The sequence below is a fragment of the Pelodiscus sinensis genome, chromosome 3, assembly GCF_049634645.1.
Source record: "Pelodiscus sinensis isolate JC-2024 chromosome 3, ASM4963464v1, whole genome shotgun sequence".
Classification (NCBI taxonomy): Eukaryota; Metazoa; Chordata; order Testudines; family Trionychidae; genus Pelodiscus; species Pelodiscus sinensis.
The window spans coordinates 130,053,281-130,078,891 of NC_134713.1; the positions used below are offsets into that span (position 1 = coordinate 130,053,281).

At 43.1% G+C, this 25,611-nt stretch overlaps 1 protein-coding gene across 5 annotated transcripts in view; it reads right to left on the reverse strand.

Moving 5' to 3' along the window:
* Positions 1-25,611, reverse strand: part of GREM2 (gremlin 2, DAN family BMP antagonist) — a 75,961-nt gene that overhangs the window by 40,039 nt on the left and 10,311 nt on the right. The window contains exons 2-3 of one of the 5 annotated variants that reach the window (XM_075924823.1): positions 6,160-6,254; positions 818-1,027 (exon numbers count right to left, since the gene is read on the reverse strand). The gene's annotated coding sequence lies outside the window, so the exon portion shown is untranslated. Of the gene's footprint in view, positions 1-817; positions 1,129-1,523; positions 1,539-6,159; positions 6,278-25,611 lie in introns of those variants that run through there. The other 4 variants (XM_075924824.1, XM_075924825.1, XM_006117428.4 and 1 more) reach the window with 4 other exon arrangements.

Below are 25,611 nucleotides of genomic sequence, written 5' to 3' on the forward strand. Positions count from 1 at the left end.
CTCCGTTGCTTTATCAGACAGTCAAGCAGGATCTCACTGCGAGACAGACATGGGTTTGTATTAGTATAATCCTCATTTGGGGGGGGTGCATATTTTTTTATATATTTCTAACTCATGACTATTAAAATACTTATTTGTTCTTTGAGCTGATCCCTCATGGGGTTTCATAATCACAAACCATAATTAACCCAAAGCAAAGAAAAAAAAGGTACAAAGAGAGGCAGGTTCCAGTTAGGGATTTTCCTGTATGATACTTAAGCTCAAAGGATTTTTATGTTTTTAGCCAGTCACTTATCTTAGAATGCTGTTCAAAACAAAACCTAGATCTACAGACTCCTGATAGCTTGCTCCTACTAATTTAGCCACATGCCTCATGAGAGCTGCCCACATTAAGGCCAGACGAGCACAATATTGTGAACACATCCAGCTATTACTTTACAATGGGAAGGCTGCTCCTTTGCTTTGCATTGGGGAGCATTTCTAATGGAACGTGCTAAACCACGTTCCGTTTGCACGAGAACTTTGACACACAGAGAATCACTTTAAAATGGGGGGGGGGGGAGTGATAACCTGATCACCCCATTGAGTACGGCGATTCTCCTGGCACTGGGCATATTTCATACAGGAATAAGTATTGTTTCCTCAATATCTGCAGGATGAAGTAAGGTGCCCCCTCCCTTAAACAGCAGTCGGGAATGACAGAAGCTTAAGGGGAGGGGGGTGAATTCCTGCAAAATAAACAGCAATGCCTTATAAAAGTGCAGCTACTAACATCAAACACTCTTCTGCTGCAGTTAAGCTAGAATGAGCTCCATACCTGCAACCAGCTGAAGGGTTTTCTTCAATTCCCTGCGTCCTGGAGGTTGCTATATATCCAATGGGGGTGATTAAGTGTGGTCTCCCACTGCTGCTTTCAGTTCTGCCTCGACCAGGTTGCTGCAGATGCCCATAAGAGCTCAGCTGAAGCGAGCTGCGACGGGAGAGAGCGAGCCTCGCTTTGCAGGATCTCAGGCGAGCTTTGGTGCGGCTGTGAAAGGAACACTGGAGGCTCAGCACTGACTCTTCTCAGTCACTGCGTGGGGAATCTCAGCCAAGTCTGAGCTTTCTATTGGCTCTGATCACCAAACAAATCACACCAGCCACCCCCCTGCCTCCACCCACCCCCCTCTCCACTCAGCGATTGTTTCTCATCGAGCCCACAAACATTGCAGCTACAGCCACTCGCTGGGTTGCTGCTTTCCTTCCTCGGGCTGTGGATTTACAACCCTGTGCTCAACTCTCCTTTCTTTTCCAGTCAGGCTTCCAACCCAAGTTCTCCTGTATTTGTAAGAAAATTCTTCCTGTACTAACTCTACACCTTGGATCCTCTTCCTCCTTTTCTTGAAGGGCCTGCAGTGTTAAGAATACATGAAGGTGGTGATTGTGGTCAATGTTTGGCATTCAAATTCAAACACATTGAGTTTCTTGACTTAGCCCCCCCCCCCCTTACTAGTAAAAATTAAAAGCCCATAGAGCCTAATTACCTAAGGGATAAAATGGTGAAATCTTCAACTGTCAGGACAACGTCCTCATTCCCCGTGTTAGCTCTGTTTCATTGTAGAGTCTGGGCTAGTCTTCCAATTTTTGTTTCATTGAAGTAAAGGGGCCATTTATAATCTGCATCAAATCATGCCATTTACACAGAAACTGCAGGATGCCAAACCACCTTTTCCCTTAAAAAACAACAAAAGATCTGGTAGCACTTTATAGACTAACAAAATATGTAGAGGGTATCATGAGCTTTCGTGGGCACAGCCCACTTCTTCAGATAACCTGAGACTTAATTTATTTCATCAGAGCAACTGAAATGACTCCGACTTCCTGCTGGAATTTTGTGGCTGCTCTTCTTTTCTGAGGATGGTGCAAGGTGGCTGGTAGGATAGGATTTTTTTGCACCCACCAATTGTGCACTTTGGGGTTCAATTCTGAGTCCGATCTTCTGAGAAAACTGACAGTCTTGTTTCTTGAGTCTGACCATCTGTTTAAACAAGAGCATAGCTGAAACAGAGGAATAGGTTGTTTTGAGCCCTCTCAGTGTAGGAAGATGTAACATTTCCTGTAAACATGTTGGCACAGTTGCCTGTGAAAATTAGGCAGAACAGAATGCATCCATGATAACAGATGTATCCTTAATTAAAACTATGACACATACTTGACTGAGGCTGTTGAATTAAGTAAGATGCATTAGTTGTCATTATAAGTCATTTACGCAAATTTAGCACACCATAGCATGTGAAATGGGGGAAAAATAGAGTTCCTGGTATACACCTGTTTGCTAACAGTGGGGAAATGCTGTTTTTAAAAGGGCCTTCTCTGCAGCACTTGATTTCTGTGGTTACTCTTTATTGATCATACCATGTTGGATAGTCTTCCTCGTTCACAATCCAGTGTGTATATCATTTGTCTCTGTCGGGTATACTAATTTTTTTAAATGAACATTGGGTTTTTTTCTGGCAAATGCCAGAAAAACAAATCCAGGAAATAGAAGTTTTGAGATTATTTTTAAATAGCGATATTAAGGGGAAAAAAACTACATTTGGGATTTCATTTACCATTGGCTACCACTGTCACTGTTGTGTGTCATTGTGACATGTCATTGCTATTGCAATGGTGCTGCACCCCTGTAAGACTGTCAAATACAGAAATGTATCTGGTTCTTTATTATTATTTTATTTATTAGCTATCTTCGTCATGGATGAGCCTAGAGCCAAAGTCGCATTTCCAGCAGCCTGGCCGTCAGCATCTGGAACAATTACACCCGCAGCATATCCAGCCAGTGGCCACTGCTCATCTCTGTGCCCCAGCTCACACTTGTGTTTCCTTGTTACTTCAAAAACAGATGTATTTCCTCTTGCATGTGACTGTTTCAAATTATCTTCCTTTCTCTTCTTTCTTCCCCTCGTTACACAACAGCGAGTGTGCTGGACTCTCCCCATTTTAAATGCAACAACTTCTCTTGCAGATCCTACCATACTTGCCTCTAAAGGTAGTCTGGGGAGAGTTGATCCACAAACTGAGCAGAGATTACTGCCCCATCCTGATGGATGAATGATACTGTTTTCCACCACTCATCGCCCATAATGGATGGTTGGGAGTTTGTTTTTGTTTTACCCAGAAAATGATGTGCAGTATGCTTTGGCAGTCACCCAGGAGAGATTCAGGTGCCATCCAGCTGATTGGCACAGCGCCCACAGCATATGTTTATCCACGCATGCCTCAGTACACATAACAAAAATTATTCCACACATGGATGGAAAAAATTAGAGAGAACATTAATGATGAGTTGGAGCAAACCTTTTCAGCCTGGCGGGCTGCTTTGATAAGATTCTTTGTCATAGCCCCTCCGTCAGTTCTCATTCATCTTGTTTATTGATGCTTCATATATATTTTTTTCTTTATGTCTTGCCTGGCAATGAAAAAAATGCCTTGAATCTCCTATAGCAATCTTAGTTCTTAGCAATCTCTTTTGCTCTCTGAGCTGACTTAAATACTGTTTATGGTAAAATAGCCTGTGACTTAATATGGCTGTGTACCTAGTGGTGCTCTATCTCAGTGTTTCTCAACCTTTTTTTTTATAAAGTACCCCTTTTTCAAAAAAAATTATAAGTACCCCCAGTACCTACAGTTTTCAGACATGTAATTTTTTTTTCTACCATTGCCACACATTTGCTTAAAAAACTTAGTCATAGCCGGGCGGACGATGAAATGTTTGGGTGTAAAAAGTACAAAAATAATAAAGCACTGGAAAACTTAAAACAAAAATTCAGTTCTCTCCAAATTTCAGTTGTGGTGTCTTATCTTCCAGACTTCTCTTGAGTACCCCTAAAGGTACTCATACCACTGGTTGAAAAACACTACTCTGTCCTGTTGTCCCCCCAACTGATATGCTGGTGGATTTCTTTGCACTTTGGCTAGCTTCCCCTTAGCCCCAGTTCATTTTAATACCTTTTAACCTGTCTGTTTTATTTATGTCTGCTTAAGTGCTTATTTGATCTTTTCTTTCATAACTATAAATGACCTTCCATAGGTTTTCGTAATCCTAGAAGGCATGTGGGGAATTTAAAGATTTAAAAGTTCTTTGATTTGGTAAATATTTTTTTTTTCATTATCTGGCTTGTTGCTTTCTAAAGCTGAAATGCTGTCTGTTCTATTTGCTCAGTCATAATGCTTATATTACTCACATATTCATGGTTTTTTTTAATTGCAGTTTTAGTCATAAGGCTAATTGAGTATTTTGGAATCACAGGAGTTTTATTCCTTTGCAAAGCAATTATTTAGAAGTGTCAGATGTGATAGGGTTTAGCCTGATGAGGATAAATGATACTGTGTTTATTCCTTTGGCCTGGTCTATACACAGTTTTTGCAATGTATAACTACGTTGTTTAGGTATGTGGTTTTATACCTACGTATAGGGCACTACCAAATTCACGGTCCATTTTGGCCAATTTCATGGTCATGGGACTTTGAAAAATAATAGGTTTCGTAATTTCAGCTATTTGAATCTGAAATGTCATGGTGTTGTAATTGTAGGGGTCCTGACCCAAAAAGAAGTTGTGGGAGTGAGGGTTGTAGCAGTGGCACCTGGTAACTGCTGATAGTGAGGGTGCACAATTGAAAGGTAATGATGATACGAAGCAGGGATATAAAATCCAGTTTAATTAGTTAACTAGTTAAACGTTACATTTAACCGGTTAATTGATTAAATGGGGATGGGCGGGGGGGCTGCCGCTGCCAGGCTGGAGTGACCCTCACACCTCAGGCAGGTGCTGCTTCTGACCCCCGTGCAGGCTGGGAGTCAGCAGCCTTTTGTGGGGCCGAAAGCAGCAGTGGGGTAGAGTGGGAGAGCTTCCAGCTCCCAGCCTATGCAGGACGGAAGTGGCAGCAAGGAAAGGGAGCCTGGAGCAGCCCTCTGCCAGCAGGGGGCTGCTCTCCGGTAGTGGGTAACCAGTTAATTGGTTACCCATTCTCATCCCTAGTATGTAGCAAGATTCAAGGCGGGTCCTAACGAGAAAGGAGTTTGAGTTTCTAGTGCTACTTTTACTCTCACATTTTGTGATGCTATGTAATACAAAAGTCTCCATCTGCTGTGTTTCTGGTTCTGACACTTGAGAACCTTAACAAAAAGAGCACTCACAGACATTCTTATGCATCCTGTCACTTGCTTCTTTGGAGTATGCTCACTGCTACCTCAGAATAAAGTGCCGGAATCAATCTCGTGAATAAATATAACCCCAACACAACCCTAACCCTCCACAGTACCACTGATGTACCTGGCATTGGTGCGTTAGCTTTCTTTGCATAAGAAACTTCCAAACTTAGTTATCTGTTTGCCATTGGGCAAAGCTAATAATGAGAATGTTATTAAATCAAATCAGCTTTAAACAGACTGTCCTTGAACCGACTTTTCAGGAAAACTAGTAAAAAGCATAGTAAAATTCCAAGGCCTAATGAATACATTTGTAAATGCCACACACGTGCACGCACACACACACACACACAACACTGACTGACTGAAAAAGTTTGTCATGTGAGAACGATTTTTAATCAGACACCAGTTGATTTTGTTATAAAAGTCTGAAAGTTTAGAAATAAATTCCAGCTCGCTTCCCCTACTCCCATGCCTACCACCAACAACCCGGCACCACCTCCCTCCCATTCAAAGCCGGCGTTAGAGAAAATGGTGCCCTGGGAGAACATGAATGTTTGTGCCATGGCTCCTGCTGCCTTCCCCACATGCTCACTGCTCCAGTAGCTCCCACTACAACCCTCACTCACTCCCCACACCCATCTCCTCTGGCCAGCTCCATGTGCTCCCCCAGCACTCCATCCCTACACCCTAGCACCCCGTCCTCTCTGCCTCACTTCTCCCAAATACCCTCTCCCCCATCCCTAGCTCTTTTTCCTGCTGCTCTCCCATATACCCACCTAAATCACATGATTCATGGATCCACCAGACTCCGAGGAGTTTATCAGATTTTAATCCTGCATGTCAAGGGCTGAGGGACTATGGAGAGAATCCACTGGCCCAACAACTTAGGCAAAAGTTAAAGGAGTTAACAGGTCTCAGGCAATTTTTCAGGAAGTGTCTTTTTATCTTACACAAACAGAAGCAAAACTTACCTCTGAAGAGAGAGGGCAGGTCTGAGACAGCAAGAGTCATGCAGTCAGGCTCACAAAAGCTGCACAAGGGCTCCCAACCGGAACATCAGAGAATACTGCAGGGCAGGAATCAGAACTAGGTGTAGTAGCAAACTGTGGTTGGAGGGGGAAGAGGGAACTAACTGTAAATTACTTGCCACTTCATGCTTTCGGACTTAAACTTGCATTTTCTTTTTTCAATTTAGTTTTGATCACACTAGTATGCAGGAACAAAAAAATAATTGTATGATGCTGAGTATTTCCGGAACAATGGAAACTATTAGATATTTTTGCAGCAGTAGAGAAATGGAATGACGTCTACTAGGCCAATTTTACCATAGGTGTCAGTGGATTTACATCAGATAAATTACCCCTAGCTTTCCAAGTGCAACTATATATTATTCCATGCCTGATACCTTTCGATACCTCAGTATATTCAGTACAGTACAGAATACCTTCTAATACTCCCTGTACACACTATGCCATTGCCATACCTTCCAACCCACCACCAGTCGGTATACAACATACCTACATTCTAATACCCCACTCTGTAAACAGTATTTTCACAGCTTGTAACTTAGAAACCCCTATGAGAGGTACAGTACTGAAAGACTTGGGAATCCCCTTGCCCTTGCCTCAATGCTTCCTCCCCCAGTCTCCCATTGAAACCCTCATCATGGGTTTATCTGCCCCCAAACAGTGACCTGAACTCTCATCTAATCCCTGGGCTCAGCTGCTCCTCTCCACCCTAGAGATGTGCAGGCCCAGGCCTGTTTGTTTCCTAGTTGCTGCGTGTTTGTCACTCCTCTGACCTGGACCCACGTGCAGCCCTGGCCCACTAGCTCCCTCACACCTCCCAAAGCCTGATTACAAAAGGGGCTGCAGCCCAGGGCCCTAGCTAAGGACTTTTACAGTTCAGAAAACTGTCCCTCTTGCATGCAAATTATCTGTGGATATAGCTCAGCTTTAAGGAGCTAAACAAACCTATGAGTCAACTGGAAAGAGCCAGGCTCTCATAACCAAAACCTAACAAGTGACAACAGTGAAAATACAAAGGGAAATAAAACATCAAGTGGCATGCTGAAAAGCCAGAACAATAGCCTAATGGTTTCAAATACCTCTTCCCAAGCAAATTCTAGAATTTCATGGAAATCACTGGTCTGGAATCCAACTCTCATTGAAAGGCCCAACAAATAAAGAGGATACAAGCTAAAGTTCTTCCAGTTTGTAGTGTACCATGTATTAATTAGTAAAGTCACACAGTATATTAAAAAAAAAACTGTTCACTGCTTTCAGATATCTACAACACTCCAAAATAATTCTTTTCTTTCTAAATCATTAACATCTCCTGGGTAAACTGAGGCAGCCCAAACTCCCCATCCCTTACCCACTGTCCCCGCCGATCCCCAATTACTCCCATCATCTCACTTTCTTCCACCTCCTCTCTAAGGGTGGGGGCTGTGGCTCTGCCTTTAGGGGGGAGGACCAGGCGTCTCCAGCCTCTGGCCTCAGTGAGAGGGCCAGGGAAAAGGAATGGAGCCAGTGGCTAGCCTCCCCAAAGGCATGGAGGCTATAGCTGCCACCCTTGCCAGAGCAATTTAAAAGAGTCTGTGGATCCCGCCTCCCTGTCAGCAGGCCAGGCTGAGCCCCTTCCACACTCCAAACCCCTGGGTCCCAGCCTGAAGCCCTGTACTGCTGCACCCCAAATCCCTCATCCCCAACCCCATCTTAGAGCCTATACCCCTACCACTCAGCCACTCTCACACCGCAACCTTCTGCTCCAGCATGGAATCCCATTCTGAACCCTTTATTTTTGGCCCCACCCCAGATCCTAGGGAACTCCACAAAGTCTGATAGCCCTGGCCCATGTAAGAGTTAATCCAGCCCTGCCTGCTCTCCTTGATGATTCACCTGCCCTGTCCCCTTCTTTTTGTCTCTGCTCCTTCCTGAGTCCTGTCCCTGTCTTCCATTGCTCCCCAAAGCCACAAGTCTCCATCTAAGCCCTGTCCTCTTTACCCAGAGACTGGCCTAATAATTCAACCACCACTGAAATACAGCCACCTCTGGGTAGAATGCAGCAACTGTTTAACATCAGACAAGAACACTGCATAATAGTTTGGGACAGGACATGCAAAAGAATACTATGTCCGACTGAAATTTCAGTATGAATGTAGAGACAATTAGGCAGGCTATGGGGCCCACTCCATCACCATTTGTTCAAATGAGAAACAAAAGAACGGGGTTTGTATTCTGCTCATTCCAGCACTTTTCTTTTGATCTTAACAGCAGCCTGAATCATGGTGGCCTCAGTTAGTAGCTAAAAGAGGGCATGCTCCCCTGTCATGTGACAATAGAAAAGAACCACAGAAAGGGAAACTTCCTTCTAAAACTGAACAAGGGACTGTAGTCGAATAAAGGAAACCGTTTCTGTGAGTGAGGCTTTGTTTAGTAGGTGCTTTGTGCACTAGCTGAGTTTCTGATTAGTCTTTATTTTTGTTGTTACTTGGTGTCCTTTGCTTTAGGGAGGTTGTTGGTTTCCCTCCCCCTTTTCTTTGAAGGGTGTGGGAGAGAGAATTTATCTATGGATTCCACCTCAGGTGGCCAATTTGACCTGCAAGCATAGGGCTTGGTGTGTGCTTCTCTCCTGCACTGCACAGGATGTGTTGCTAAGTGTAAGTAAGGTTGACTGTGCTAATATAAAATCTCTCTCTCAAATGAGGAAATGTGTAGTGATTTTTCCTGACCCAGGAGCAGTTTTTTAATCATTTGGCATAAGAGAGGCTCGGGGGCAAGGAGTCTTTTGTTGAAGTTTCTCCCTTGGTTACTTCTGCATGAAAGGAAGGTGTTTTTTTTTCAAGTTGTCCCCCCCTTCTTTCACAATGAGATAGTAGAGTCCAATCTTTCCTGTTACGAGAAGGTCATTTCCGTTATTAGGAGGATCCTATTGGGCTTCAAGAACCCAAATGTGAAGTTCCACAGATTCTGCATGCTGTAATGATAGATCCTAGGTCCCAGCTTGGAGCTGCTCTGCCTACCCTTCTTAGGAAAATGGATAGGCCAACTGCTCTCATGGAATCGCATCCCTTCGGGGATGATTCGAATGTCGCAGTTTGGCTCAATGTTGGTTTGAGCTGCTGGAGTTTGAGGGAGCTGAGGAGGATGACAATAGCCTCTGACTCCTGACTGGCTGCTGATGTCCCAGCCAGTCAGTCTGATATAAAAGGTGGGTACAGCAAGATTAGAGATTTGTTGGATACCACACAAGGCAAGTGGGGAGTTGAGGTTGAGCTGTATTTCCCCAATTTACAGCACTCAGCTGTCCTTGTCTTGAGGGACACCTCAGTTGATGGCAGGATACTTTTCCATCCCAGGGTTGTTGAGCCAGGTGGGAAGCATGCTGGGATTGTTCAAGATATACCAACCTTACGTTGTTCAAACAGCTTTCACTTTCTGTAGTTTCTCTCTGCTGTGTGACTCTGTCCTTTAGGTTCTGTGGTGCTGTTGCTAAACATTAATGACTGTCAAGACATTCGTAAAAGGGCACAACTTTTTTGAAATTCACAAATGAAGACTGATGTCGTCCTCATGAAAGAGACACATTCAGACCCTGATAACCAGGGGAACTGATTGAAGGAATGGGGTGGGGAATCTTTTTGAATCATGGCTCTAGTATCATTAGTGGGGGAGTGTAGTGGGGTGGCTGCTGCCAGAGGGTCACTGGGTCAGGATCCAGAGCAGTGAGTGGGCCTGATCCTCCCCTCTCCCCTCTCCCCCCTAGCACTGAACCTTGCCACACTGGAGCTTAGCCATCTCAGATTGCAGACTGCCCCTCAGGTCAGGGCCTAGACTTGGGGGTTGCAGATGGCCATTCAAGTGGGTGTATGGACTGAGGACAGCTGATACCCCCCAGAAGGGAAGAGGATGAAGTAGTGGGCACTGCCGGAGGGCAGTGTCCTGAAGCAGATGCCACGGACCAAGGCCTAGAGACAAAAGAGTGGAGCGATGATGGGTGAGATACCGACCAGGAGGCCGCACACTCAATGAACAGAGCTAATTCCTGGACTAACCAATGAGAGGAGCTATGGCAGTGAGTCCAACCCTGTAACAGGGTCTTTCTCTGGAGTATAAAGGACACAGATCCTCTCTGTGAGGAAGATTTAATAATAGTAAAATGCTTGCCCATGCTATGTTTGGCTGGGAGCATGATACTATTATTGTCCTGCAAGATTATTTTGGTTTAATTGTTTATTAGGTTTTAGGCAGGAACCGTGAAGAGCCACACCCTCAATGAGCCATGGAATTGTATTATCTCCTGAAGACTTTTGTCCTAGTAGATGTCTGGAGGTTGTGTCAGCTCACTGCTGGGCAGTACTCTTGACTAAAGGTCAAACCCCCCACAGGTCTGGGGGGTTGCACTGGATCGTTTTTATACCAGGAAAGCCAGTTTGTTTGGTCTATGCCCCCACTCCCTTGTCTGGTCATTTTTAATGTGGCTCCCTGCCTGGGATTCCCACTGGCACTTTAATGCCAAATTATTAGACGACTTGAATTTCACCCAGCTGCTTGCTGTGTTTGGGGAGCACTGGTGGCAGCACAAGCCCCAATTTGAGACATTAGTGAGATGTCAGGAAAGTCCACAGCCAACTGTTCTGCCAGCAGTATACCCAGGCTGCCACACAATCCTTGTATCGGACTAAGGGTGTGTCTAGACTACAGAGTTTTGTCGACAAAACTATACCTGCGTCTACACTACCGCTGAGTTCTGTCAACATAACGTCGACAGAACTCAGCAGTTTTGTCGACGCTGGTAAACCTCATTTTATGAGGCATAACGCCTTTTGTCGACAGAGTTCTGTCGACAGAAGGTGGTATTGCATGTAGGATTGTGTCTAGACTACAGGGTTTTGTCAACAAAGCAGCTTGCTTTGTCGACAGAACTGAATGTAGTCTAGACGCTCTATGTCGACAGAAGTTTTGTCGACAGTATCTGTCGACAAAACTTCTGTCAACAAAACCCTGTAGTCTAGACGTACCCTAAGAGTGCCCTGGAATGAGACACTTTGGACCTTCCTGGCAGCCTTGGTGTAGGAAACCCAGCACTGATTCACCAAACTATAACTAAGAAGTACCAGCTCCTGTGATGCTTTTTGGAAGAGAATGCACAAGGAGCCTTGGTGGAGGCCCAGCTGCATGAAACTAACATTCCCACAAGTTTCTTTTTCAGGTTGGAGAAAAAAGTCGGACAGACACAGCTTTTTTGCCTAGTTGCCAGATCAGAACCTAACGGCCATGCTGGGTCAGACCAAAGGTCCATCTAGTCCAGTAACCTGTCTTCTGACAGTAGCCAATGCCAAAGGGAATGAACAGAACTGGTAATCATCAAGTGATCCATCCCCAGTTGCCCATTCCAAGCTTCTGGCAAACAGAGACTAGGGACTCTTCATAGTATGGTTTTGCAACCCTGTCCATCGTAACTAATAGCCTTTGACGGAGCCATCCTCCATGAACTCTTTTTTGAACCCCGTGGTTGTCTTGACCTTCACAATATCCTCTGACAAAAAGTTCCATAGATTGACTTTGCTTGTGTGAAGTAGTACTTCCTTTTGTTTGTTTCGGAACCACGGAATATTAATTTCATTTAGTTTGGGTGTTATGAAGAGTAAATAATGCTTTCTTCCTTACTTTCTCCACACCAGTCATGATTTTATAGACTTCATCCTATCCTCCCTTAGTCTTTTTTTAATTTTCAAGCTGAAAAGTCCCAGTCTTATTAATCTCTCTTCACACAGAAGCGGTTCCATTCCCCAGTCATTTATCTTGAACTTTACTGTATCTTTTCAAATTCCAATATATCTTTCTGATATGCACACAATACTTTAGATGGAGGTGTACTATGGCTTTAGAGGCAATATGATATTTTCTGTGTTATCATGTATCCATTTCCGAATGATTCCCAACATTCTGTTCACTTTCTTGACTGCAGCTGCACATTGAGTGGACATTTTCTGGGAACAATCCACGCTAACTCCAAGATTTCTTTCTTGAGTGGTAACCGCTATTTTAGACCCTAGCATATATACATATAGTTGGGAGTATATTTTTCAATGTCTGTTATTTTGCATTTATCAACATTTATGCATGGTCATCCAATGGCTGATCCTACTGAGATCTAGAAAGCAGCTGTTCTCTGTATTTGCCTGAAGCTTGTGAGGTGCTGGCAGTAGCAGTTATGCATTGGGGTTATCCGATGGTGAACAACAGCAGTGCCTGGATGCTCTGCTTCTTCCTGGAGTCTCTTTTTGGGGATGGGCTTTGATTGCCAAGAACTTCATGTCCTCAGTGTTATGGCAGAAGCTGCTATTTCTGCACCCTGCCCCAGGCCTTTTGGACTAGAGTCAGACACACAATAACAGGTTTTTAAGTTACCACTGATCACACCCTACTTCTGCTGGCCCTGCCATTAGATGAAGGGGACCAAAGACTCATTGACTTATTCAGCAAAGCGGCCCCCTTTCGCCTTTTTTCTGTTTAGAGGCTGCTATACTTGCCTTCTCTCTCCATCGTCCTGGGAGGGATGAAAGTTTGCATTTTTTGGCATCTGGTTGATCAGAGTCTAGGTTTGTTTCCAGTCTACAATAGTATTTCTAATGCCTGGCAGCTTTCTGCAAAGTGTGTGACTGGGCCAGGCATTTGCCAGTTCATGGCTCTGGGAAGATCTGTTCTTAAACCTTTTTTCCCCCTTGCCTCCAGGAGCTTGTTTTCTGCTTTTACTCGAGCTTGGCTGACCAGGCAGTCTCACCTCCTTGTTCCCAGTTGGTCAAGCTGGAAAAGAGTGCTAGCTTTTGCTGTTCAGACCAAAATCCAATCTGCGTTTTTTGGAGAAGGTCCTCTCTGAATTCCAGGCCATGTTCCCTCAGTGGGCTGCTCAGTGTTTGCAGAGAATTTTTGCAGGGATTATTCTTCAAGAGAGGATTGATTGTATTTTTCCTTCACTAATTGACTCCCCTTTTTTTGCATGAGCATCTTGTAGAACACCAGCGTAGAGTGCTATGATGGGTCAGGGCTGTTCTGCACGTCGACTGTGGCTACATTGCAGACTGATACTTTGTATGCATTGACTGGTAACCTGGATGCTTCTTTGGCTGACTGAGTGTTAAGAATCTTCTTAAGTGAATTTGCCAGAGATGATGCTTTAGTGTAATGTTCACTTCAGATGTATTTGGCTTTATTTTACTCATTTTTGTGCATATATTATAACTTTGTGAATAAAGCTAGGGGTTTGTTCTCATCTTTCTCTGATTCACAGCAGATATTCTGTTTAGAAACCTCCCCAGACCCTCCCATGCCTGACTTCAGATTTAAGGAAAAAATACACATGCCCCTCACATCCTTTCCTCTACCATATTGTTGTAAGGAAAAACGAACAACCTCTTGGCCTCACAGGCAGGAGCGAGAAAGACACATGCGTTGCTAATACTTCCTTGTCCTCTATCCTACCATGCTGTTTTCCCAGTTAGAGAAGAGGGACAGTCCTGGCAACTTCCATATTTGAACCTGGCTCCAGCCAGCCACCCTCACCAACCACAATGTGCCCTGTTCTTTTACCATTAAAGATTTGTCAAGGGGTGGCCAACTCCTCTCCTCTATATATTTTCTCGGGGCAGCAAAGTGCTCCTCCTCTAGCTTCTCTCTTTGGAAGGCAGGAAGCAGTCCCGTTTGCCTTCGCCATATTTGAAATGAAGGATACTTAGCTAGAAGGACAGACACTAATGAGCACAACTCCATTTGGAAACAGAGTTTATCCTCCTCCTCTCTCACAAGGACCTGTGGGAACATTTGGGATTCCAAGAAACCTCACTAAAGAGGACTAGATAGGCTCACAATATAGGAGCCAAACCAGCTTTATGATGTGTGATTTGCTGGCCAATAAAGGCAACATGTGTGGACACAGGAACTGGGCCAATGTAGCTCTTTCCAGGAACTGTGAATAACTAGCCAGCTCCCTGATTATTTTCCTTATGCAAGTGTATTAAGCAAGATTCTTAAAGAGTCCAGGGAGTGGATTCACTCCCTCTCTCCAAACAGGACAAACTCATGCAAATGAAAAAAGAAAATAGAACTGAAGCTTCAAAATGCTTGGAGTTCTTTCCAGCTGCACCCCAGTTGACATCTCTTTTTTCTTTCAAAACTCCTGATCCAGCTAAACTAGTGCCCTGAGACTATAGCAAATATGGTCAGTCCAATCCCTCTAGTCCTGTATCCAGTCATCTGACAGTGGCCAATGGCGGGTCCTTCAGAGGGAGTGAAGAAAAAAGGATAATTTTAAGTGATCCATCCCATCATCCTCTCTTAGTTTCTGGCAGATGGAGGTTTAGGGACAACCAGAACATGGGGGTGCATTCCTGACCATCTTGGCTAGTAGCTGTTGATGCACCTACCACCATGAATTTATCTAAATCTTTTTTTAACCTAGTTATTGTTTTGGCTTTCACAAAAGTCTCATGTCAATGAGTTCCGTGGGTTGACTATACCTTGAGTGAGATACAGACCATCCTCTCTATAAGTCCAAGATGTGTTCCAAAAAACATAATATTTTTTCCCATCACTGACTTCCATTTGCACAAATTGGGGTTTTTTTGGGGTGGGAGGGAGGAGTTTGCATGACTTAAGAGCAGGGAATGGGAGGCCGTATAATGCATCAGTTCCTACAAGTGTCAACTATTTTAGTGCGGAACGGATGTATACCGGGGCAACTTATAGCAGGGATACCCTGTACCTCCTTTTTGTTTGTTTTAAACCTATCATCTATTAATTTCATCAGGTGCCCCTAGTTTTTGTTTTAGTTGTAGGGGTACATGACACACATTCATTTTTTCTACCCTAATCACAATTTTATAGACCTCTCTCATATTCCTCCTTAGTCATGGGTTTTCTAAGTTGGACATTCCCAGTATTTTTAATCTATCATAGTATGGAAGCTGTTCCATTGCCCTAATAATTTGTAGTGCCCTCCTCTGTACTTTTGCCAAGTCTAATATCTTTTTATTTTTTCAGATGGGGCAAACAACTTCATGCAGTGTTCAAATTGTAGGCTTACCATGGATTTATATGCTGGTATTATGATATTTTCTGTTTTATTATCTCTTCCATTCCCAATGGTTCCTAACACTGTTAGCTTTCCTGAGTGCTTTCATACACTGGACAGATGTTTTCTAAGAACTATCCACAATGATTCCAAGATTTTTCACAAATGCTAACAGCTGATCCCAGTACTTTGTATAGTTAATTTTTTCCCTGTGTGCATTACTTTGCATACATCAACATTGAATTTCATCTCCCCTTTTGACACCCAGCTTTGACTTAAATATTTTGAGTAATTTTGTATCACCTGAAAATTTTGCTACCACACCGTTCACCCCCTCTACCAGATTATTTATGAATATGTTGAACAGCACAGGTCCCAACACAGATGCTCGAGGGAACACTTATTTAGTTTTCCCCCGTGTAAAAATTGACCATTTTTTCCTACCCTTTTGTTTCCTATCATTGAACTAGGTACTGATCCATCAGGAAATCTTTCCTCTTATCCCATTCCTGGTTTCTTGTTTCTGTCAGAGGTGACTCAAATCACTGGTGGTTTAAATGCCATATTTTTAAAAGACTTCTCAGGCTGGCCTAAAAAGGAAAATGTGTTCCTACACTCCTGCCCATCCCAAAGAAAGAGAAACTTCATATGATAATACATAAAAGGACTGGCCTCTGATAAACCATCCAAACCAGGATCTATTGCCACAGCTTGAAGATATCCAAAATCTTTCCACAGGGCATGAATGAAGGATATTAAAAGACCATAATCTACCCGCACTCATCCCTTAAACACCTCCTACTAAACGACCTTGTCTATCTAGCCGTACTTTCATCCTGCACCCCATCATGCAGCTATTGGGAACCCTACAGTTGTGTATGACTGGAAGCATGTTTCTTCTACTCATCGGCTTGTCAGCCACTGTAAAGAGTCACTGGGATATTGGAGAATGTTGAGTCACGTGGGGAGGAGATGGGGGGAGACAGACAATGAGGAAGAATACTCAAAACAAACAAAATAAAAAAAACCCAAAGTATAGTGTTTCTTCTAGCTGAATGGTAATTTAAAGTGACAAGAGTCCTGTGAGATATTTGTTAAATATGGCACACATATGGAAACAATTTAATATGTGCCGCAAACAAAAGAAAAAGGTATTCGAAAGTCAAATGATTCAACTCAACTGGCTCATGTAATTAAAGCTGGCATTACCCTATTTTGGTAATGGAATTGAATGTTTTGGGAGATAGTCAAGTGTTTTCTGACAGTGTTGGCTTCATACGTGTGGCCAATGCCCTTTCTCTACATTTCTAACATACTTATGGGCATAAAAGAGAAGTGAGGCCGCTGAATAGAGACAAAATGGAAAGGTTACAGCTCCTACAGAGCCTAGGTGTTCATATGATTTAGCAGAGAACTTTTGAACACTCATCACATCAGGCACATCATTCATTTTAACCAACTGTCCTTTTTTTCTTGTGCTATGAGAAAGGGTGAACAGATATTCCCTATCTAAGGCCCCCATACTATTCATTATTTTGCATGCTCCTATCTTATCTGTTCATATTAACCTTCTAGTACTGTATTCGGTTGCATGTGATTTTAATAGTATGACTGAGCAGGGTGGAACCTTATTGTGGGATGTGTTCAAGCTACATTGCAAGAAGTGAAAATGAACACTTAAGATAATTGTAAGAGACAATTAAGGGGCCATGCCTAAAACAAAACCTTATAGCATCTGCCCACAAATTAGCATAATGTGGGCCATGGGTTTCTCCGAGTATTGTTCTGACCGGGTGCATAGGTGTATCTGAGTATGGGAGGAGTGGAACCAAACATATGCTTGTGAAAAGGCAGACAAGAAACTAAAAGTGGGTCAGAAGAGGACAATTAGGCCATGGAACATCCTGTAAACATGGTATGGTCTAGGAAAGCCTAGAGAGAGATTTTGGGTCAGGAATGAGAGAGATTCTGGGTCAGGAATTATGGCTGAAAGAACCTTGGGAGTGTAAGCTAAGGTACTTCTTTTGTTTTGGGTTCCTCCTGCATCTGGAGACTTAAGACTTTGTGCATTTCTTGTAAATAACCAAGGGTGCATCAAGGAAGAAGGTATCAGACTCCATCGTCAATTTCCAAATTTCCAGAGCCCCAACTGTTAGCTAGCCATTCATGTCAATGGTAAGATGTTACTTCGAAGGAGAGAAATTATGAGCTGGTATTCCTGTTGACTTGTGATGAAGTAAATGATGGCCATACTTGCAGAAGTCACAGATAGCCAAAAGGAATTAGAGATCTAAATCAGGAGCTGGGCACTTAAAAAAATAAGACTTAAAATAAAGTTCTAAAACAAAAGCTGGAGGTTTCCCAGAAAAGGCTCAAAGATGACTTGCAAGCTGTGATGAAAGCCTTGTTGGCAGAGCAGCTACAAAGTGCCCAGATCAATTGGGAAACCCAGCTGCATTCCTCAAAGTCTAGAATGGTAAAACAGATTGTTCAAGTGACCAGCAATCCAATTATCATCAAGCCAGAAGTGTAGCATCAAAATAGGGGAGATCAAATACATTTTGGCCAATCTGAACTTGCTAACTGAGATGAGCTGCAGAAAGGATTTAGGAAACTAAAAATTCTTTTGCAGAAGGAAACCAAAATGATTTCCAATGATTGCCCCAGACCAAAGTGGAAGGCAGCCACCTGAATGCAGAATAGAACCAATCAGAAGACTTGGGTAGAACTGCCATTTAACAACCGTTTTCTATCCTCTTGATAATGCCCAGAGGCCCAGAAAGGAACGATCAAGTGGTCCTGCCTCAAATAATGCAAAAGCCTCGAGGGGAAAAGTCCCCTGGAGCTTATTTGGCTCAACTCAACATTATAGTTCAAATGAATAGCTGGAAAGAGGAACAGAACTCTTTTTGCCTTCCAGACTGGACAGTCCAGCTCTGACACTTCTGCAGAGTCTACCCTCTGGAAAATGATTGAGTTATCCAGTCCTGGTACTTCCTCTTGTTGTGTGATATGGAGTTTATCCCTCAGTCTGTGCTGGCCAGGACACAGCTCAGGCCTAGAAAGAGAGGGAAAGAATACACTCCATGGGAACTGTCAAAGGATCTTTGGAGATTTGTGTACCTTGATTACCCAGTTACCACTGAGGCTTTTCAGAATAGCCTGGGAATGGATCAGTTTATAGAAGCTCAGCTGGACCTGGATTTTCAGATCCAGATCAGTGAAAGGAAGTCAAAGATACTTCAAGCAGCTGTGGAATTTTACCACAGAGCATTACTACTTTTTTTTGACCGTTCAATGGAAAAGAAAGCAATTACTAGTGAGGAAGATGGAAGCCGATTGCCATGAACCCTGTAAGAGGAGGTTTGTGTCTTATATCTATGGTGAAAGAAGATATTCTAATCTGGTTCATGACTATTGAACAATAAGAAAAAAATGATAAATTTGGAAACGGGAACACAAAGCTGAAGTTCTGAGGTACAAAGGTCAACCCTATAGGTTACCTGTGTGCGGATTGAGTCCCACTCCCCCATATACTACGAGTGTAAACAGCTGTATACATCCAGCTGTCCTGTTTATAGCACATGTGCCTGATTGGTAGAATATTTATGGGCTATATATACATGGTTGCAATTTTTCCCTACACTCTCCATACTCCTTCAAGTTACACAGACAACCAACCCAGTTCTGAGACTGGACACTTATCTAACTAAACTATGAAATGTACTAAGGATTTTGGACTTGAATAGTATCGTGTTTTCTACCCCTCTCCCCCCACCTTTTCCTTTCTTCTGTGTAAGGATGACTATTGGCATTGCTAATCTGTTCCTTAGTTGCCATCCTTGTCCAATGTGGAATTATAGGGATTATTATTTGATATAAGAAACAGGAGCCTATATAATGTAGGTTATGCAGGTTCCTGTTCCACACGTGTGTAGGCAGCATATTTGCCCATATGTATATACAAAAACTCAGTGTGCCTGTTTTCTTGGTTAAGGCCCCAAACCACATTTCCCTCTTCTTTTTAAAGGGAAGTCTACACTACAGCATTACATTGGCACAATGGCACTGTTGTACTGTTTCTGGTGAAGATGTGCTACACCCGACAGGAAAGTGCTCTCCAGTTGACATGAGAAGTGGAAGCTATGTTGTCAGCAGAATGTCTCCTGTCACCATAATACCACTGGGGTCATTGTGAAATTTGCATTACTCCGGGTAGGGGGACTCTTTTATGTCATTGAGCCACATAAATGAGATTGAATTAGGCGGTAGCATAGACCTGCCCTCTGACTTCCTTGCACCTGGGATTCAGGCTGCCTTTTTTCAAAAGGGAAAAATATCTGAGGATCAAGCTGAGTAAATACAAGGAAATTTGCCTTCAATTAAGAAATCAGGATTTTGTAATCTCACTCCTGTTGGACTCCTCCCATCTGAGGAGTCTTGTAACACTGTCCTTCCCTTGAGAAGAGGAGTCCTTAGTGAACTGAAAAAAGTCAGACACTAGAGACCATGACTACCTTCCTTCTGAGCAAATGTTGCCGTTCCAAGGAACCTATCTTAGCATAGTTTCAGAAACCGGGTAGCCATCTTTTTTGGGTACTGAACCAACACAGCCATGTAGGATTTGCTTGCTGTTAACAAAGATATAAATTGGAATGAGACTGGCATGTCTCCAGCCATGCTCAGAGAATAACTAGTTTGATGGGATCTTCACCGGAGCCCTAATTGTTTGACTGAGGTTCTTACCCAGCTGGTAAAATTACTGCTGAAGTAGTGTGACATCATTGAGATAAAAATACTTTCCTCAATGTACCCTTAATAACGGATAAGGAGATGTTGCATTATTATTTATTGTGATACAACAAATGTATCAGCATAAGTGCAGCATAGAAAACCATTATGATATCAATAATCCATGAAATACACTATTTTTCATATTAAATTATGTATGGACAGTGAAGGGATCACATCTATTAAGTTGAGGTCTAATCAAAACTGTTTGAGATGGATTATTTATTAATTTTACAGTGCCCAGAACTTTGCTAGGTGCTGTACAGCAGAAATAGAAAGGCCCAGTTCCAGAAAGCTTATTATCCAGGTACTTGCAAGGCTCTCATCACCAAAGTTTTTGGCCACCTCCCATAAATTAAAATAGATGACACTGCTGTCTCTTTCGCGCTCTCCTTTTTCAGACACAATAAATATGGAGCTAGATAATTTAGATAATCTGAGCTTGATGCAGTACATATTGGGTAACAAAACAATTGGAAGTGGTCAGATGAAGACAAAGAGGGTTACAGCAATTAAACAATGCAAAGGTATTCTGAAGGCACGAATCCCAGAACTGGTTTTGCTTCTGTGTATACCTCTGGATTCATCAAGGCCTCTTGTTCAATACCCTGTTCCTGCGGAAGAGGAATGCAGATTCCCACCATCATCTGCTGCAGCTACATGGGGATCAAATATTTTTGAGCCATTGATTTGCTATTATCCTCTTGCCTTCAGGACTTTTGAAGGTCAGCAAGCCACGTTCATGCTTATAACTGATAGGCAAGCTTTGAGTCCTGCTGTGCGTGCTGATCAGAGATGGGATGGATCACTTGTTGCTATATAACTACATACACGTAACACGCTGCTGCCTTGTCCTTGGAGGCTGTATCAACTAGTGAACAGAAGAGCTACAAAGCACAGCTGCAAGCAGGACAATATTTGGAATGATGGGGTGTCCAGCCCAAATTAGGCAGAGGACATTACCGGGGAAAGTTGAATGCAAACCCCTCATCTTCCCAGTGAATGCCGCCATCCCATTAGGGGGCCCAGGAGATTTGGATGGGTCAAAGGTGGCAAGGAGATCCAGCACTTCTCAGGAGAATTAGAGTGATAGAAGGTGGTTGGGCCTGTTGTGAGGGATTGAACAGGAGTTTAGCAGCTAGGAAGAGGAGGCAGTCTGGCCACCAAGAGTGCATCTACACAGCACAGTTATTTCGATATAACTGGCATTATTTCAAAAGAACAATGTGAGTGTGTATGCCAAGGCTACTCAACTTTGGGGGCCACAGGGATACTCACAGCACTCACAGTGATACCGAGGGCTGCGATTTAAGTGTGGTTGCATATACATGCAAATAACTTTTCATACTGATGGGCATGAATACAAAGACTAAGGCAAGACTATACAACACACAGGCCCCATTTAAGTCAGTTCTGCTGACATTAATAAAATGCAATATTTACCTGATTTCCATCCATATGACAGCACTTTTAACAAGCAATGACAGTCCAGGAATTTAACTACTAAAATGCATATCAATAGAAAACCCTTATATTGACTACTTTTTTGTTTGGGCTCCCACCTGTGCGCCGCGTGTTGAGCCCCGTGTAAACTCACACCACACCGTGGGCCACAAACAAATGGGCTGCGGGCCACATGCGGCCCTCGGGCCATGTGTTGAGTAGCCCCGATCTACACAGCAATTCTGTTATTTCAAAATAATTTTGAAATAACGGACGGCTTATTTCAAAATCTGTAAACCTCATTCAAAGAGGAATAACACTTATTCCAAAATAGCTATTTCCGAATAACGGTAGTGTGGTCGCTCCACTGCTGCTATTTCAAAATAACTCCTCCCCAGGGCCATTCAACGTAATTACCCCCAGTGCCTCCTGGGGCACTAATTTGAGGTAGCATGTCCACATTAGGGAAGCCTGCCTCAGACTAATTTTGAGGCTTCTCTGTAGTGTAGATGTGCTATTTCGAGATAAGCTATTTCAGAAAAAAAAATCCAAAATAGCTTATTTCGAAATAAGAGTGCTGTGTAGACGTACCCCAAGGGGGAAGAGATGGACACGTTAAGGAATATGATGGCTAGAGAGAATCTCTGAAGTATGTGACTTCAGTTCCGTGCCACACTTGACTGTGGACAGTCATTGTCAGTGCCTGAAGATATTTTTAAGAATTATAAATGAATTCATTTTGTGCAATATCTATGCACCTTGTGTATTCACTTCTGGCAACTTTTCAAGCAATTAAGTTTTCCTCAAACAAACATCGATGGGCACCAGATGTGCTTACTCATTTGTCCCATCGGGGAGCAGAGACATTACCATGTGGCTCTTCAACTGAACAATGCAGCTAGAATATCAAATACAGACATCTGAATACTTCCCAGGCATAGAAAGGAAAAAAAGTTATTCAAAAATCCCAGATACCAAATTAACTGCAAGGGGCTTCCAGTCTGCTAATGGAGATTCTGTCCACAGAGAAGGAATCCTTAAGTTTATTTGCTGTGAAACATTTGTCTGACTTCAATAAGATCAAAACTGCTGCTTCAGCTGTTTGAGCTGGGTGAAGTATTCCCATCGGCCTCACTAACTGAGTTTCAGTGTCTTGCTCTAAGGAGTGCTCAGTAACGAGGAAGGCCATAGATGCGGTGTACTGACATTTCAGCTTTGGAGACCTACGTGCATTTTTTTCAGTTAGTCAACAATTGAAATTATTTTGCCAATCTCATCCTAGGGCCTGCGAATGCTCTTCCATAGCACAAAATCAGGGTCTAATAGGGTATAATTCTCATTCTCTACTCAGGATGGAGATAGCTGAATAGCATATTTTAGTTACAAGGCCACAAGTGGGAGATGCATTGACAGAGCAGTGTCTGGCCCGTGCTATCAGCTCTTCTCCTCCCAGACACAAACATGTTCTGAACAAATGTTTTGTTTACATGTATTACCATGGCCCACTTTCCTTTGCCCTGACCTCCGACATGGCCAGCAAGCTGCCTACTGGGATTCTTTCTCTGCTTCGCCTGGTGGTCTCAGATGTACTGCAGAGCAGGGAAACAGTTTTCCTTAGGGGGCCCCAAGAAAGATGTGCTATTGCGAAGCTGCAGAATTACCCAGACCCCTATTATAGGGACACATATACTGAATGAATACACCAGACCCTGCTATTTTTAAACACTATTTTAGCTTTTGGTAACATGACAAGCTAAAAGGGCATAGAAAGCAGGAGCAAGTCCCTAACTTCGATTTCTCCAGTAAATCAAAAAGTTATGACCACCACCTGAACTACTTGGATAACTCTGTCTGTCTTCTAAACAGTGTGGCGAGGGAGGAGGATGTGGTAGGACGGAAGTCCAGAAATCAAGCTCCCTTGAAATTAATTATTTATATATATACTAACTTGAACAACCCTTACATAATTTATATTGCTGCTCCTGAATGGTCTGGGACAAGAAAAATTTCCAGTAATGCTGACACTCATCCAATAACTCTCCCAGGGTATGTCTACACTACCCCGCTAGTTCGACTAGCGGGGTAATGTAGGCATACCGCAATTGCAAATGAAGCCTGGGATTTGAATTTCCCGGGCTTCATTTGCATAAGCGGGGCGCCGCCATTTTTAAATCCCCGCTGGTTCGAACCCCGTGCCACGCGGCTACACGTGGCACGAAGTAGGTAGTTCGAACTAGGAAGCCTAGTTCGAACTACCTAGTTCGTGCCGCGTGTAGCCGCGCGGCACGGGGTTCGAACCAGCGGGGATTTAAAAATGGCGGCGCCCCGCTTATGCAAATGAAGCCCGGGAAATTCAAATCCCAGGCTTCATTTGCAATTGCGGTATGCCTACATTACCCTCCTATTTCGAAATAGGAGGGTAGTGTAGACATACCCCCATAGTGCTACTTCAGAGTATGATGGTACCTGGGTTTTTATGCGTTCTGCAGAATCAAGATTTTAGTTTGATTCAGCAATGGATAGGAGTAGTGCTGGCCAATACTTAGTGACTAAAGGGTTAAACTCAGGTAGCTAAGGGCATGTCTACACAGCAGGGTTATTTTGGAATAACCAGGGCTCGACAAACTATGTAATCTACTCGCCCGGGGCGAGTAGATTACAACCCGGAAGAGCCGGGTTCGGGCGATCTGTGCATGTGCAGATCGCTGGATAGCATGGCTGATGAGCAGGGCTCGCTGCAGTTCGGCGAGCTCTGGGAATAACTAATGTTATTTCGAAATAACAGTGTGCCTCTACACTAGAAGCCTTTATTTCAAAATAATGTCAAGCTGCAGGATTCCTGTAACCCTCTGTGAGGATTAAGGGAAGTCGAAGGAAGAGTATTTTCTTCCTTCAGCTTCCTGCTATGAGACAGCGCCAAAAGGCAAATTAAGTTATTTTGACTTACGCTACGTAAGTGACATAGCTAAAGTTGTGTAGCTTAATTCAACTTTAGCTCTGCTGAATAGACATAGCCTAAGGGTGTTGGCAGGGGGCAAGAACAACCAATGGGATACAGTGCTGAAATTTAAATCCCGCTGCCCTTTCTAATTGTGTGAGTTCAAAGTTAGCAGCTGGAGGAACAAGATGAAATAATCAAACAGAATTACCATGCCTACAAGAAATATTGGAATGGGAATGGACTGGGCCTTGACGTATGGATCAAGATCTTAAAAAAATACCTTGCCTCTATAGGCTTCTGCTTAAAAGCTCACCCCACGTCTCAGATTTCCTGGCTTTTGGAGGCAGCTGCCACCATTAAGTGATTTAATTCCTGAAAACCAAGAAGAAACAGTTGAATTTCTTCGCAAGAGGTACCCCAAGCTCTTTTGCCACAAGAGAGCTTGAAAAAAAACCACACAGGAAATGAATTACAATTCGGATAGCTGGCCCTTCAGTCTAGGCAGGCACCTACACAGACTTCCTGTTACCTTCCAGGACACAAGAATCAAATCATTGCCTTAAAAAAGCTGATTTTATTAACAAAACAAAAAGATATACCATAAATTAGTTAATAACACACAAATCCAAGTATAACACGCACTCATGTATTACGGGCAGTTTTTCTATCATGTGTAAAAAATATATTAGAAGACCCAGGGATGTACATAACCTGCAGAGACTTCTGCTGCCTTCATAAAAGAATCTGGTGGTCTTTGATGTGGTTGCCACTTGCCAGCTATAAAGATTGAAGATTACGCTATCATGCAGCCCGATAACACTGGGTCTTGTTATACCGGTAATGAACCACGGCTGAGGCCGCTGAGCTATAAAAAGCAATAAGCACTATCCTATTACCGGTATATAAGACTTACACCAACACAACGTTTTAAACTTTTTCAGTTTATAACAAATATAGTCCAAGAAAATATTTTTAAATCTTTTACATATGCAAAAGAAAATGGCAATAGAGCAGCAGGCAGAAAATGTTCCGTTAATAAATGGTCTGTTCGCGAGTAGAAAGAAGAAGAAGCGGAGATTAAGAAATTAAATCCTTGCAAAAGAGTATGTTGAGGAAAGAAAGCCGAGTGGCCAAATCTAGATGAAAATCTGGCAAAGTAGGTTCTTGTACAGAG